We start from the raw sequence: 13556 nt of genomic DNA on the forward strand, positions 1-13556 counted from the left end.
GAGGAGGTTGCTCATTAGATAATAGGCCAGGACAGCTTGATTACAATGGAGCCACTCAGACAGGTGATTATGAATTATGCAGCTTAATTACACACAGGTTTTGTTGTGCAACACTCTCCACGCCGTTCCGTCCTCTCCCCTCCGCTAGCCTATCACACACTCCACCTATTTTCAGAGCCATCCATTAAACAGGCCAACACAGCCTGAGAAAATGAGGCTGTCGCTTGGCATGCTGGGTCTGATTCACATCTTTCAGACACCAACAAGCTCTGCAACTAAACTGGGTTGACTCCAATTTAAGTTTTGGGCCTTTTTAAGTCTGAAGGTTTTTGATGTTGGTTTTGTGAATGACATGCTTGAGAGTGTGGCGCCCATAAAGCCTACAGTATGTGAAACTCTTTTGATCCTCTCATCGGGAAATGTCTCCAGCAACCTGATAGAAGGTTCCCTCTCTCCTCCTGAACCCCTCTTATTCTGATGCACATTACTAAGACCATGCATCACTGTCGTCAGAGACAGGCTTAACGGCATTAGAGACAGTAATGTCCTTTGGCACATTATATCTCTCCTACTCTCATTTTATCTCTCTCTCTTTCCTCCTCCTCTCTTCTCTGGATCGTTAATGCAGCAGTAGTGAGATTTCCAATCTGCATGGGTATTTATAAGCGGCTGTCTCACATCTGGGCTGCATCAGTAATTAGTCATTGGAAACCATTTGGGCCCTAATTACAGGCAGGGTCTCATATTGGAGCCTCCATCACCTACAGTGGACATGGACTGTAGCACATCCACACACGTGGATGTCAACCACAGACAATCCCACAAGCCACTCTTCATTTCAACAGTATAGAGATCCATTAGGTTGAATGCTGTGGAGCAGTTGTGTTGATGCAGCATTTTCAGACAGGTCCCTGTTAGCTTGTGACGGGCATTCCGAGTCTTTTCGGTGAGCCGGATCCTTTGGCTCCCTTCCCCTAAAAGAGCCGTTTGGCTCTACTGTCAGTAATGCTTAGAATTGGACCTAAAACCACGAATAAAATGTTGATCTCTAATTCCAAGCCTAAAACATTGTCTACCATTACGTCAGATTGTGAAATATGAGTTCAAATACATTTTTACCTGACCAAATTATTAGATGGCCTGCAGAAAAGAATGAACAAAACATTTTACACACTGAAAAAGGTGTGGACCAGAATGAGGCTCTCTCCTCACTCTATTGTTCCTGGACTAAGGAATTACCATCTTCATCAAATAGTCCATGTCAGGAGCTGAAAAAACCTTAGTAACAGTATGCAAATCAAAGAGCCACATGAGCGACCCATCACTACTGTTAGCCACAGCTATTAAATCCCTGAGTCATCATCAAGATACAAAGGGTCAAAACATCAGTCTTGAATGTGTTAAATGAAATCAGGTTTATCCCATTGGTCATAGCAGTTGTTGATTGGCAACATCCAGTACGACTCACTGTTAAAACGAGGGATTGTGAAAAGTTTAACTAAGCAACATAATGAGTCAGTCTTGACCTCTGCATGTTCACTTGAAAAGCTCTTATTCTTTTAGCATGTTTTTATAGCAGTTAACTAACACCCACTTCCTCAGACAGGCTCTCTGCTTCCTGTTGCTGTCTGTTTGTGGAATGGCTTTGAGAAGCTTCTAGCACAGCAGGCACTGCATGAGTCTATGTTCGGATGCATCTGTCATCAAAAAGCTAAGCTTAACATGACACAATGAATCCTTATTGTCAACACCAGTGGAGCTAACAGACCAGCATCCTCAGTCTCAGGCCTCCTCCTCTTTCATCTCCCACACCTATGAAACTACTACCACATCCTGGCCAGTACTAGAAGTCTGCACGGTGTGTATGACACACTGGCACCTTGGCTGGAGCAGTAGGAACAGATCATAGGAGTACTGGGTACAGCGCCAGGTGAATCTCCAGGGTGAGTTATTGGGTGGTGGTGCCAGGTGGACCCAGAGCAGTGCCCAGTCTACCTGTGCCAGGCATTATGAGGGTGATTAATGGCAGTCACTACATAATTACAGATGAATTGGGTAGAGTGGAAGGTCCCGCTGAGCTACATCCATTCATGCTAAACAATTCGACATTGCACAATTCCCTTGTTCGGTCCACTACTAAAAAGGACAGTCAGAACTATCCGTGATATTCCAATAGTTAAACAACTGAGGGCTCTCACTAAATAAATTACATTACCAAATGCACTGTAGAGCTGGGATTTGTTCATGTGTTCTAATGTAATCTCATTAGATTCCCCTCAGTATTCTGCTCATGCCCCCTTATGCTGTGAGGAAGATTCTGATTCCTCAGTGCTACTATTCTCTCTCACCCTCCTGTCCATAACTCCTCTCTTCCTCACCCTCCTCCCCTCCTGTCTCTAACTCCTCTCTTCCTCACCCTCCTCCCCTCCTGTCCCTAATGCCTCTCTTCCTCACCCTCCTCCCCTCCTGTCCCTAACTCCTCTCTTCCTCACCCTCCTCCCCTCCTGTCCCTAACTCCTCTCTTCCTCACCCTCCTCCCCTCCTGTCCCTAACTCCTCTCTTCATCACCCTCCTCCCCTCCTGTCCCTAACTCCTCTCTTCCTCACTCTCCTTCCCTCCTGTCCCTAACTCCTCTCTTCCTCACCCTCCTTCCCTCCTGTCCCTAACTCCTCTCTTCCTCACCCTCCTCCCCTCCTGTCCCTAACTCCTCTCTTCCTCACTCTCCTCCCTTCCTGTCCCTAACTCCTCTCTTCCTCACCCTCCTCCCCTCCTGTCCCTAACTCCTCTCTTCCTCACCCTCCTTCCCTCCTGTCCCTAACTCCTCTCTTCCACACCCTCCTCCCCTCCTGTCCCTAACTCCTCTCTTCCTCATCCTCCTCCCCTCCTGTCCCTAACTCCTCTCTTCCTCACTCTCCTCCCCTCCTGTCCCTAACTCCTCTCTTCCTCACCCTCCTTCCCTCCTGTCCCTAACTCCTCTCTTCCTCACCCTCCTTCCCTCCTGTCCCTAACTCCTCTCTTCCTCACCCTCCTCCCCTGCTGTCCCTAACTCCTCTCTTCCTCACCCTCCTCCCCTCCTGTCCCTAACTCCTCTCTTCCTCACCCTCCTCCCCTCCTGTCCCTTACTCCTCTCTTCCTCACCCTCCTCCCCTCCTGTCTCTAACTCCTCTCTTCCTCACCCTCCTTCCCTCCTGTCCCTAACTCCTCTCTTCCACACCCTCCTCCCCTCCTGTCCCTAACTCCTCTCTTCATCACCCTCCTCCCCTCCTGTCCCTAACTCCTCTCTTCCTCACCCTCCTCCCCTCCTGTCTCTAACTCTTCTCTTCCTCACTCTCTTCCCCTCCTGTCCCTAACTCCTCTCTTCTTCACCCTCCTCCCCTCCTGTCCCTAACTCTTCTCTTCCTCACTCTCTTCCCCTCCTGTCCCTAACTCCTCTCTTCTTCACCCTCCTTCCCTCCTGTCCCTAACTCCTCTCTTCCTCACCCTCCTCCCCTCCTGTCCCTTACTCCTCTCTTCCTCACCCTCCTCCCCTCCTGTCTCTAACTCCTCTCTTCCTCACCCTCCTCCCCTCCTGTCCCTAATGCCTCTCTTCCTCACCCTCCTCCCCTCCTGTCCCTAACTCCTCTCTTCCTCACCCTCCTCCCCTCCTGTCCCTAACTCCTCTCTTCCTCACCCTCCTCCCCTCCTGTCCCTAACTCCTCTCTTCATCACCCTCCTCCCCTCCTGTCCCTAACTCCTCTCTTCCTCACTTTCCTTCCCTCCTGTCCCTAACTCCTCTCTTCCTCACCCTCCTTCCCTCCTGTCCCTAACTCCTCTCTTCCTCACCCTCCTCCCCTCCTGTCCCTAACTCCTCTCTTCCTCACTCTCCTCCCTTCCTGTCCCTAACTCCTCTCTTCCTCACCCTCCTCCCCTCCTGTCCCTAACTCCTCTCTTCCTCACCCTCCTTCCCTCCTGTCCCTAACTCCTCTCTTCCACACCCTCCTCCCCTCCTGTCCCTAACTCCTCTCTTCCTCATCCTCCTCCCCTCCTGTCCCTAACTCCTCTCTTCCTCACTCTCCTCCCCTCCTGTCCCTAACTCCTCTCTTCCTCACCCTCCTTCCCTCCTGTCCCTAACTCCTCTCTTCCTCACCCTCCTTCCCTCCTGTCCCTAACTCCTCTCTTCCTCACCCTCCTCCCCTGCTGTCCCTAACTCCTCTCTTCCTCACTCTCCTCCCCTCCTGTCCCTAACTCCTCTCTTCCTCACCCTCCTTCCCTCCTGTCCCTAACTCCTCTCTTCCTCACTCTCCTCCCCTCCTGTCCCTAACTCCTCTCTTCCTCACCCTCCTTCCCTCCTGTCCCTAACTCCTCTCTTCCTCACTCTCCTCCCCTCCTCTTGTCCATGCAGCTTTTCACTGATGATCAGTTTTCAGACGGAAGCTGAGCCACACTTGTCTTGCACACGTACACTCACACACACACACACGTACACACACACACACACACACGTACACACACACACACACACACACACACACACACACACACACACACACACACACACATACACACACACACACACACACACACACTCCTATTTCCCCCACTGGGAGTGGAAGCCAAGGGAAATGAATTGTCGTGTAGCTACTGTAATTTGCACATGTGATAAACAGTGTTCCTAATCATATGTCTGCAGGATATTATGTGCGTATGTTAGATCCCTTGTGTGTGTGAGCAGGTGTGTTTATGTGTTCATATGATCTGTGGCCTGTCTGATACCAGTGATCCATGGCACTTTCTGCAGAGAAGGGAAGGGCGGTGTGTACAGTCTCTCTCTCTCTCTCTCTCTCTCTCTGCAACAATCCTGCCTCTCACACACACACATAGTACATGTTCATACATTAACACATACAGAATGCACATAAACACACATCAAATCTAGGATATTATCCTTTTTCCCGTGTAATGACACGATCACAGGTTTTGTGCTGACTGTGCTACGTGTGCAGAAAAGACAGGTGTTGTGCTGACTGTGCTAAGTGTGCAGAATAGACAGGTGTTGTGCTGACTGTGCTAAGTGTGCAGAATAGACAGGTGTTGTGCTGACTGCGCTAAGTGTGCAGAATAGACAGGTGTTGTGCTGACTGCGCTACGTGTGCAGAAAAGACAGGTGTCGTGCTGACTGTGCTACGTGTGCAGAAAAGACAGGTGTCGTGCTGACTGTGCTACGTGTGCAGAAAAGACAGGTGTCGTGCTGACTGTGCTACGTGTGCAGAAAAGACAGGTGTCGTGCTGACTGTGCTACGTGTGCAGAAAAGACAGGTGTCGTGCTGACTGCGCTACGTGTGCAGAAAAGACAGGTGTCGTGCTGACTGTGCTACGTGTGCAGAAAAGACAGGTGTCGTGCTGACTGCGCTACGTGTGCAGAAAAGACAGGTGTCGTGCTGACTGTGCTACGTGTGCAGAAAAGACAGGTGTTGTGCTGACTGTGCTACGTGTGCAGAAAAGACAGGTGTCGTGCTGACTGTGCTACGTGTGCAGAAAAGACAGGTGTCGTGCTGACTGTGCTACGTGTGCAGAAAAGACAGGTGTCGTGCTGACTGTGCTACGTGTGCAGAAAAGACAGGTGTCGTGCTGACTGCGCTACGTGTGCAGAAAAGACAGGTGTCGTGCTGACTGTGCTACGTGTGCAGAAAAGACAGGTGTCGTGCTGACTGCGCTACGTGTGCAGAAAAGACAGGTGTCGTGCTGACTGTGCTACGTGTGCAGAAAAGACAGGTGTTGTGCTGACTGTGCTACGTGTGCAGAAAAGACAGGTGTCGTGCTGACTGTGCTACGTGTGCAGAAAAGACAGGTGTTGTGCTGACTGTGCTACGTGTGCAGAAAAGACAGGTGTGTATCTGCAATGAAGTTGAACTTCTGGCGTCATCCTGTTGATGGAGTCAGCATCCTTGGTCAAATGGTGCGGAACATCAGTTTGTGACGTGGGAGGTTTATGCTTTAACGTGCGGAGCCCTGATAGAGCTTATGCAGTGAACACCTTGTGATGTAACAACATGAGTCAAATGATATAGACAGCTCAGAATGTAATGACAGTAAAGTGAAGCTTTATGAATGCATGCAGAATGTAACCTAACGTTAGTGCTGGGTTGAGTTGTTTAATGGCATCATTTCTCCCCTCCTCTCAGTGTAGTGATTCTAGCATCATGACAGACGAGCCCTGTCACTCCTATCTCTATGGGTATTACTGCTGGGGGAAGCACTTTCCTCCTTCTCCCTGTTCTAACGTTCTGTTCTAACACAGTGGGATGTTGTGCACATTGACATGGATAGGGAAGGGTGTCATCAGCCATAGGGAGAGGCTGGTATGTCTCCTACTACAAAGAACTGAGTGACATGTAGAGTATCCAAGCCAATATCTCACAAGGTTCATAACACATTTATTTCAGGTGTAGCTTTCAAATAGTCCCTGGAAATAGATGGAAACCCCATCAGATACGGTGTAGTTCACTAGACTCTGAGCATCTCTATCATAACATGCTGGGATATGAAATGAGTTCATGTCCACTCTAAAACACTGTCCGATGCTGTTGTCTGATCCTCTGGAAAAACTCTTGTGTTCCCACGATCCCCCTGGGGGATTAGTACAGGGCTAGGGGATCAGCCAAAATTGGGACACTGCAGAATTACTTTTGAGTGACATTCGTTTTGAGTGACAGATTAAAATCCACACACAAGTACATGGGTCGATTGTCTCCATTTTGAAAACACCCAAGACTTTCACAGCTGTGAAATAAATTCGATTCTGGAGTGGTATCTCAAGATATCCCAAAACAACCCCCATAGACAGGAGTTAAGTGTATATCTAACTGATAGGACAATAAAACAAACCGTTTGTCACGCCTTGATCTGTTTCGCCTGTCCTTGTGATTGTCTCCACCTCCTCCAGGTGTTGCTGATTTTCCCCAGTGTATTTATCCCTGTGTTTCCTGTCTCTCTGTGCCAGTTCGTCTTGTATGTTTCCAAGTCAACCAGCGGTTTTCTCGTTCTACTGCTTTTTGCAATCTCCTTTTTTCTAGTCCTCCCGTTTATCTTGCCTGTTCTGGACTTTGTACCCACCTGCCTGACCATTCTGCCTGCCTTGACCACGAGCCTGTCAGCCACTCTGTACCTCCTGGACTCTGATCTGGTTTTGACCTTTTGCCTGTCCATGACCATTCTCTTGCCTACTCCTTTTGGATTATTAAACATTGTAAGACTCCAACCATCTGCCTCCTGTGTCTGCATCTGGGTCTCGCCTTGTGTCATGATACGATTTGAAATATTATCCACAAGAGCACACACATGCACTGCTGTTGTTCAAATGAATTCCAGTCTCTTGCATTACTGATGTAGTTCATTAAAGAGAGATGAGTTGCCTATTGGCTGTTGAGTCGCCCAGAGACAGTGGGGCTGTTGCCGAGCGCTGCCGACAATGCAGTAGTGGATGGTAGCTGGCTCTCTTCTGTCTCAATGAGGGATATCACACCCCAAATCGCAGTACACCACCTGGCTGAAGTATAGCCCCCCCTTCCCCTCAGCCTCAACATACACAATGGAGACCACCTTTTCACTAATGGCATTTGAGACAAAAAATGTAGATGAATGATTTTAAGCAATTGAAATATCTACAGTCTACACTGCCAAGGTCAGGATAGAATATAAATTGTTTCAACTTTATTACACAATGTGTTTTGGGAGATTGTGAGAACACTGATTGCAGTACACACCCTAATCATCAGAGGTTGCCATCTCTGTTTTGACATATATTTGGGTTGGCTGCACCGTGGTTCCCTTTGTGAATATCTGACATGTTTGGGGCTGTGAGCCGTGATAAGCACTTAGTTAGGGGAGAGACATCCTGACATGTTTTCCAGAGGGGTGAAATCAATCAGGCACAGGAACAAGATCCATGGCTGAAATATAGCCCTGTTGATTTAATGTGGGACTGTTTGTGAAGAACCCCCCTGTTTGTCATGGTCAGCGTGCCTTGAAGGGACTAAGTGCTTGATGATGTGTCAGTCTATAAAGTGGAACCAAAGTCCAATGTACTGTAAAGACTGAAATGCCTGAGGGTGGTACCAAAGTTATTTTGTACCATTTCACATTGATTGGGTGATAAAACAGTTATTACAGATTCCTTTCCTTTTTCACCTGTCTTGACTTAAAGTATAGTTTATAATGACCTAGATAATATTATAATGTCTTTGCATTCCTGGTGCATCTCTGTCTTTGTTCCACCATGAATACAATGGATACAGGTGTAACTAATGTTAGTCGGCTTCCCTCCAGGCCTTTAGTCAGGACCTCTGCTGCCCAGGACACATACAGTGCTCTGAATAGAACAGCAGCCAAGGGGATCCCAAACCCCAAAAGCCCATCATGAATTCTACGCACATAACAGCTGATGGTATTGCTCTAGAGGCTCAATATTTTAAACCCTCTCTTCTCAGTCAAGATGACTAATGCGGATCTCATCTGAGCCGTAACCTTTATCACAATGCTCTCTGTCCCTCTCTCTCTCCCTCTCTCTGTCCCTCTCCCTGTCCCTCTCTCTCTCTCTCTCCCAGCACTCTCTGACTCCTGCCCTTCAGCCTGCGTAATTGGCCCCTATGCTATAACGCTCTGGCCCGGCGATTTCATGAGGCTCACTTCAATAACATATCAAATACAAATGAAATAAAACTATTATCCCGCTGGGGTAACAAAAGAAGCTTTGCATGCTCCTCTCTCCTGTTCAGGCTGGTTGTTGTGTGCCAGGCTGCATGCTCCTCTCTCCTGTTCAGGCTGGTTGTTGTGTGCCAGGCTGCATGCTCCTCTCTCCTGTTCAGGCTGGTTGTTGTGTGCCAGGCTGCATGCTCCTCTCTCCTGTTCAGGCTGGTTGTTGTGTGCCAGGCTGCATGCTCCTCTCTCCTGTTCAGGCTGGTTGTTGTGTGCCAGGCTGCATGCTCCTCTCTCCTGTTCAGGCTGGTTGTTGTGTGCCAGGCTGCATGCTCCTCTCTCCTGTTCAGGCTGGTTGTTGTGTGCCAGGCTGCATGCTCCTCTCTCCTGTTCAGGCTGGTTGTTGTGTGCCAGGCTGCATGCTCCTGTCTCCTGTTCAGGCTGGTTGTTGTGTGCCAGGCTGCATGCTCCTGTCTCCTGTTCAGGCTGGTTGTTGTGTGCCAGGCTGCATGCTCCTCTCTCCTGTTCAGGCTGGTTGTTGTGTGCCAGGCTGCATGCTCCTGTCTCCTGTTCAGGCTGGTTGTTGTGTGCCAGGCTGCATGCTCCTCTCTCCTGTTCAGGCTGGTTGTTGTGTGCCAGACTGCATGCTCCTCTCTCCTGTTCAGGCTGGTTGTTGTGTGCCAGGCTGCATGCTCCTCTCTCCTGTTCAGGCTGGTTGTTGTGTGCCAGGCTGCATGCTCCTCTCTCCTGTTCAGGCTGGTTGTTGTGTGCCAGGCTGCATGCTCCTCTCTCCTGTTCAGGCTGGTTGTTGTGTGCCAGGCTGCATGCTCCTCTCTCCTGTTCAGGCTGGTTGTTGTGTGCCAGGCTGCATGCTCCTCTCTCCTGTTCAGGCTGGTTGTTGTGTGCCAGGCTGCATGCTCCTCTCTCCTGTTCAGGCTGGTTGTTGTGTGCCAGGCTGCATGCTCCTGTCTCCTGTTCAGGCTGGTTGTTGTGTGCCAGGCTGCATGCTCCTCTCTCCTGTTCAGGCTGGTTGTTGTGTGCCAGACTGCATGCTCCTCTCTCCTGTTCAGGCTGGTTGTTGTGTGCCAGGCTGCATGCTCCTATCTCCTGTTCAGGCTGGTTGTTGTGTGCCAGGCTGCATGCTCCTCTCTCCTGTTCAGGCTGGTTGTTGTGTGCCAGGCTGCATGCTCCTCTCTCCTGTTCAGGCTGGTTGTTGTGTGCCAGGCTGCATGCTCCTCTCTCCTGTTCAGGCTGGTTGTTGTGTGCTTGGCTGCATGTGACTGTGGTTTGACGCAAGGGTCTCTGACGGTGGGCTGATGAAGTCCATAAAGCTTCCACTGCGCTGTGGAGGAGAGTACATGACAGTGAATAAAGCAGAGTGGGATCATCTTGTAACTCAGGGAATGTGAGGTGGAGTGGTGATCAGTAATCCAATCACAGAGACAAGGATTGGGAATGAGTAGAGGGACTGTGGACAGCGTGCGTCATACAGCTGTGGCTTTGCTTTGACAGCATCTGGAGATGGGGGAGTGGGGGGGGGGGGGGGTCAGGTAATCACGCTACACCCCATTGGTCTCTGGTGAATTAATGATACCGTGTCAGTCAATGACATGTGTCTACCATCGTGTACAGTACATCAACATCATCGTAACAGGGTTGTTTCTGCAGGGGCAGATTAGTACGCAAACCTGCTAGTCATTGATAAACATGTGTAAAGTGAAGGGGCTTTGAGAACTACACACAGTATGGCAGTTGTAAGAGGAGGAGGCGGAGGAGGGGGAGGGAGAACAGTCGTGTTGAACAGAGAGCAGTAGAGGATAGAGAGCAGTAGAGGGGTAGAGAGCAGTAGAGGATAGAGAGCAGTAGAGGATAGAGAGCAGTAGAGGATAGAGAGCAGTAGAGGATAGAGAGCAGTAGAGGATAGAGAGCAGTAGAGGGTAGAGAGCAGTAGAGGGTAGAGAGCAGTAGAGGGTAGAGAGCAGTAGAGGATAGAGAGCAGTAGAGGGTAGAGAGCAGTAGAGGGTAGAGAGCAGTAGAGGGTAGAGAGCAGTAGAGGGTAGAGAGCAGTAGATGATAGAGAGCAGTAGAGGGTAGAGAGCAGTAGAGGGTAGAGAGCAGTAGAGGGTAGAGAGCAGTAGAGGGTAGAGAGCAGTAGAGGGTAGAGAGCAGTAGAGGATAGAGAACAGTAGAGGATAGAGAGCAGTAGAGGATAGAGAGCAGTAGAGGATAGAGAGCAGTAGAGGGTAGAGAGCAGTAGAGGATAGAGAGCAGTAGAGGATAGAGAGCAGTAGAGGGTAGAGAGCAGTAGAGGGTAGAGAGCAGTAGAGGGTAGAGAGCAGTAGAGGGTAGAGAGCAGTAGAGGATAGAGAGCAGTAGAGGATAGAGAGCAGTAGAGGGTAGAGAGCAGTAGAGGGTAGAGAGCAGTAGAGGGTAGAGAGCAGTAGAGGGTAGAGAGCAGTAGAGGATAGAGACCAGTAGAGGACAGAGAGCAGTAGAGGGTAGAGAGCAGTAGAGGGTAGAGAGCAGTAGAGGGTAGAGAGCAGTAGAGGATAGAGAGCAGTAGAGGATAGAGAGCAGTAGAGGATAGAGAGCAGTAGAGGATAGAGAGCAGTAGAGGATAGAGAGCAGTAGAGGGTAGAGAGCAGTAGAGGATAGAGAGCAGTAGAGGGTAGAGAGCAGTAGAGGATAGAGGATAGAAAGCAGCAGAGGATAGAGAGCAGTAGAGGGTAGAGAGCATTAGAGAGCAGTAGAGGATAGAGAGCAGTAGAGGGTAGAGAGTAGTAGAGGGTAGAGAGCAGTAGAGGATTGAGGATAGAAAGCAGCAGAGGATAGAGAGCAGTAGAGGGTAGAGAGCAGTAGAGGATAGAGAGCAGTAGAGGATTGAGGATAGAAAGCAGCAGAGGATAGAGAGCAGTAGAGGGTAGAGAGCAGTAGAGGATAGAGAGCAGTAGAGGATAGAGAGCAGTAGAGGATAGAGAGCAGCAGAGGGTAGAGAGCAGTAGAGGGCAGAGAGCAGTAGAGGGTAGAGAGCAGTAGAGGATAGAGAGCAGTAGAGGGTAGAGAGCAGTAGAGGATAGAGAGCAGTAGAGGGTAGAGAGCAGTAGAGGATAGAGAGCAGTAGAGGGTAGAGAGCAGTAGAGGATTGAGGATAGAAAGCAGCAGAGGATAGAGAGCAGTAGAGGGTAGAGAGCAGTAGAGAGCAGTAGAGGATAGAGAGCAGTAGAGGGTAGAGAGCAGTAGAGGATAGAGAGCAGTAGAGGATAGATAGCAGTAGAGGATAGAGAGCAGTAGAGGGATAGAGAGCAGTAGAGGGTAGAGAGCAGCAGAGGATAGAGAGCAGCAGAGGGTAGAGAGCAGTAGAGGGTAGAGAGCAGTAGAGGGTAGAGAGCAGTAGAGGATAGAGAGCAGTAGAGGGTAGAGAGCAGTAGAGGGTAGAGAGCAGTAGAGGGTAGAGAGCAGTAGAGGATAGAGAGCAGTAGAGGATAGAGAGCAGTAGAGGGTAGAGAGCAGTAGAGGGTAGAGAGCAGTAGAGGATAGAGAGCAGTAGAGGTTTGAGGATAGAAAGCAGTAGAGGGCAGAGAGCAGTAGAGGGTAGAGAGCAGTAGAGGATAGAGAGCAGTAGAGGTTTGAGGATAGAAAGCAGTAGAGGGCAGAGAGCAGTAGAGGGTAGAGAGCAGTAGAGGATAGAGAGCAGTAGAGGATAGAGAACAGTAGAGGATAGAGAACAGTAGAGGATAGAGCCCAGTAGAGGATAGAGAGCAAGTAGAGGACAGAGAGCAGTAGAGGGTAGAGAGCAGTAGAGGGTAGAGAGCAGTAGAGGGCAGAGAGCAGTAGAGGGTAGAGAGCAGTAGAGGGCAGAGAGCAGTAGAGGGTAGAGAGCAGTAGAGGATAGAGAACAGTAGAGGATAGAGAACAGTAGAGGATAGAGAGCAGTAGAGGGTAGAGAGCAGTAGAGGATAGAGACCAGTAGAGGACAGAGAGCAGTAGAGGGTAGAGAGCAGTAGAGGGTAGAGAGCAGTAGAGGATAGAGAGCAGTAGAGGATAGAGAGCAGTAGAGGATAGAGAGCAGTAGAGGATAGAGAGCAGTAGAGGATAGAGAGCAGTAGAGGATAGAGAGCAGTAGAGGGTAGAGAGCAGTAGAGGATAGAGAGCAGTAGAGGGTAGAGAGCAGTAGAGGATAGAGGATAGAAAGCAGCAGAGGATAGAGAGCAGTAGAGGGTAGAGAGCATTAGAGAGCAGTAGAGGATAGAGAGCAGTAGAGGGTAGAGAGTAGTAGAGGGTAGAGAGCAGTAGAGGATTGAGGATAGAAAGCAGCAGAGGATAGAGAGCAGTAGAGGGTAGAGAGCAGTAGAGGATAGAGAGCAGTAGAGGATTGAGGATAGAAAGCAGCAGAGGATAGAGAGCAGTAGAGGGTAGAGAGCAGTAGAGGATAGAGAGCAGTAGAGGATAGAGAGCAGTAGAGGATAGAGAGCAGTAGAGGATAGAGAGCAGCAGAGGGTAGAGAGCAGTAGAGGGCAGAGAGCAGTAGAGGGTAGAGAGCAGTAGAGGATAGAGAGCAGTAGAGGGTAGAGAGCAGTAGAGGATAGAGAGCAGTAGAGGGTAGAGAGCAGTAGAGGATAGAGAGCAGTAGAGGGTAGAGAGCAGTAGAGGATTGAGGATAGAAAGCAGCAGAGGATAGAGAGCAGTAGAGGGTAGAGAGCAGTAGAGAGCAGTAGAGGATAGAGAGCAGTAGAGGGTAGAGAGCAGTAGAGGATAGAGAGCAGTAGAGGATAGAGAGCAGTAGAGGATAGAGAGCAGTAGAGGGATAGAGAGCAGTAGAGGGTAGAGAGCAGCAGAGGATAGAGAGCAGCAGAGGGTAGAGAGCAGTAGAGGGTAGAGAGCAG

The sequence above is a fragment of the Salmo salar genome, chromosome 03 (genome assembly GCF_965601325.2).
Source record: "Salmo salar chromosome 03, fSalSal1, whole genome shotgun sequence".
NCBI lineage: Eukaryota > Metazoa > Chordata > Actinopteri > Salmoniformes > Salmonidae > Salmo > Salmo salar.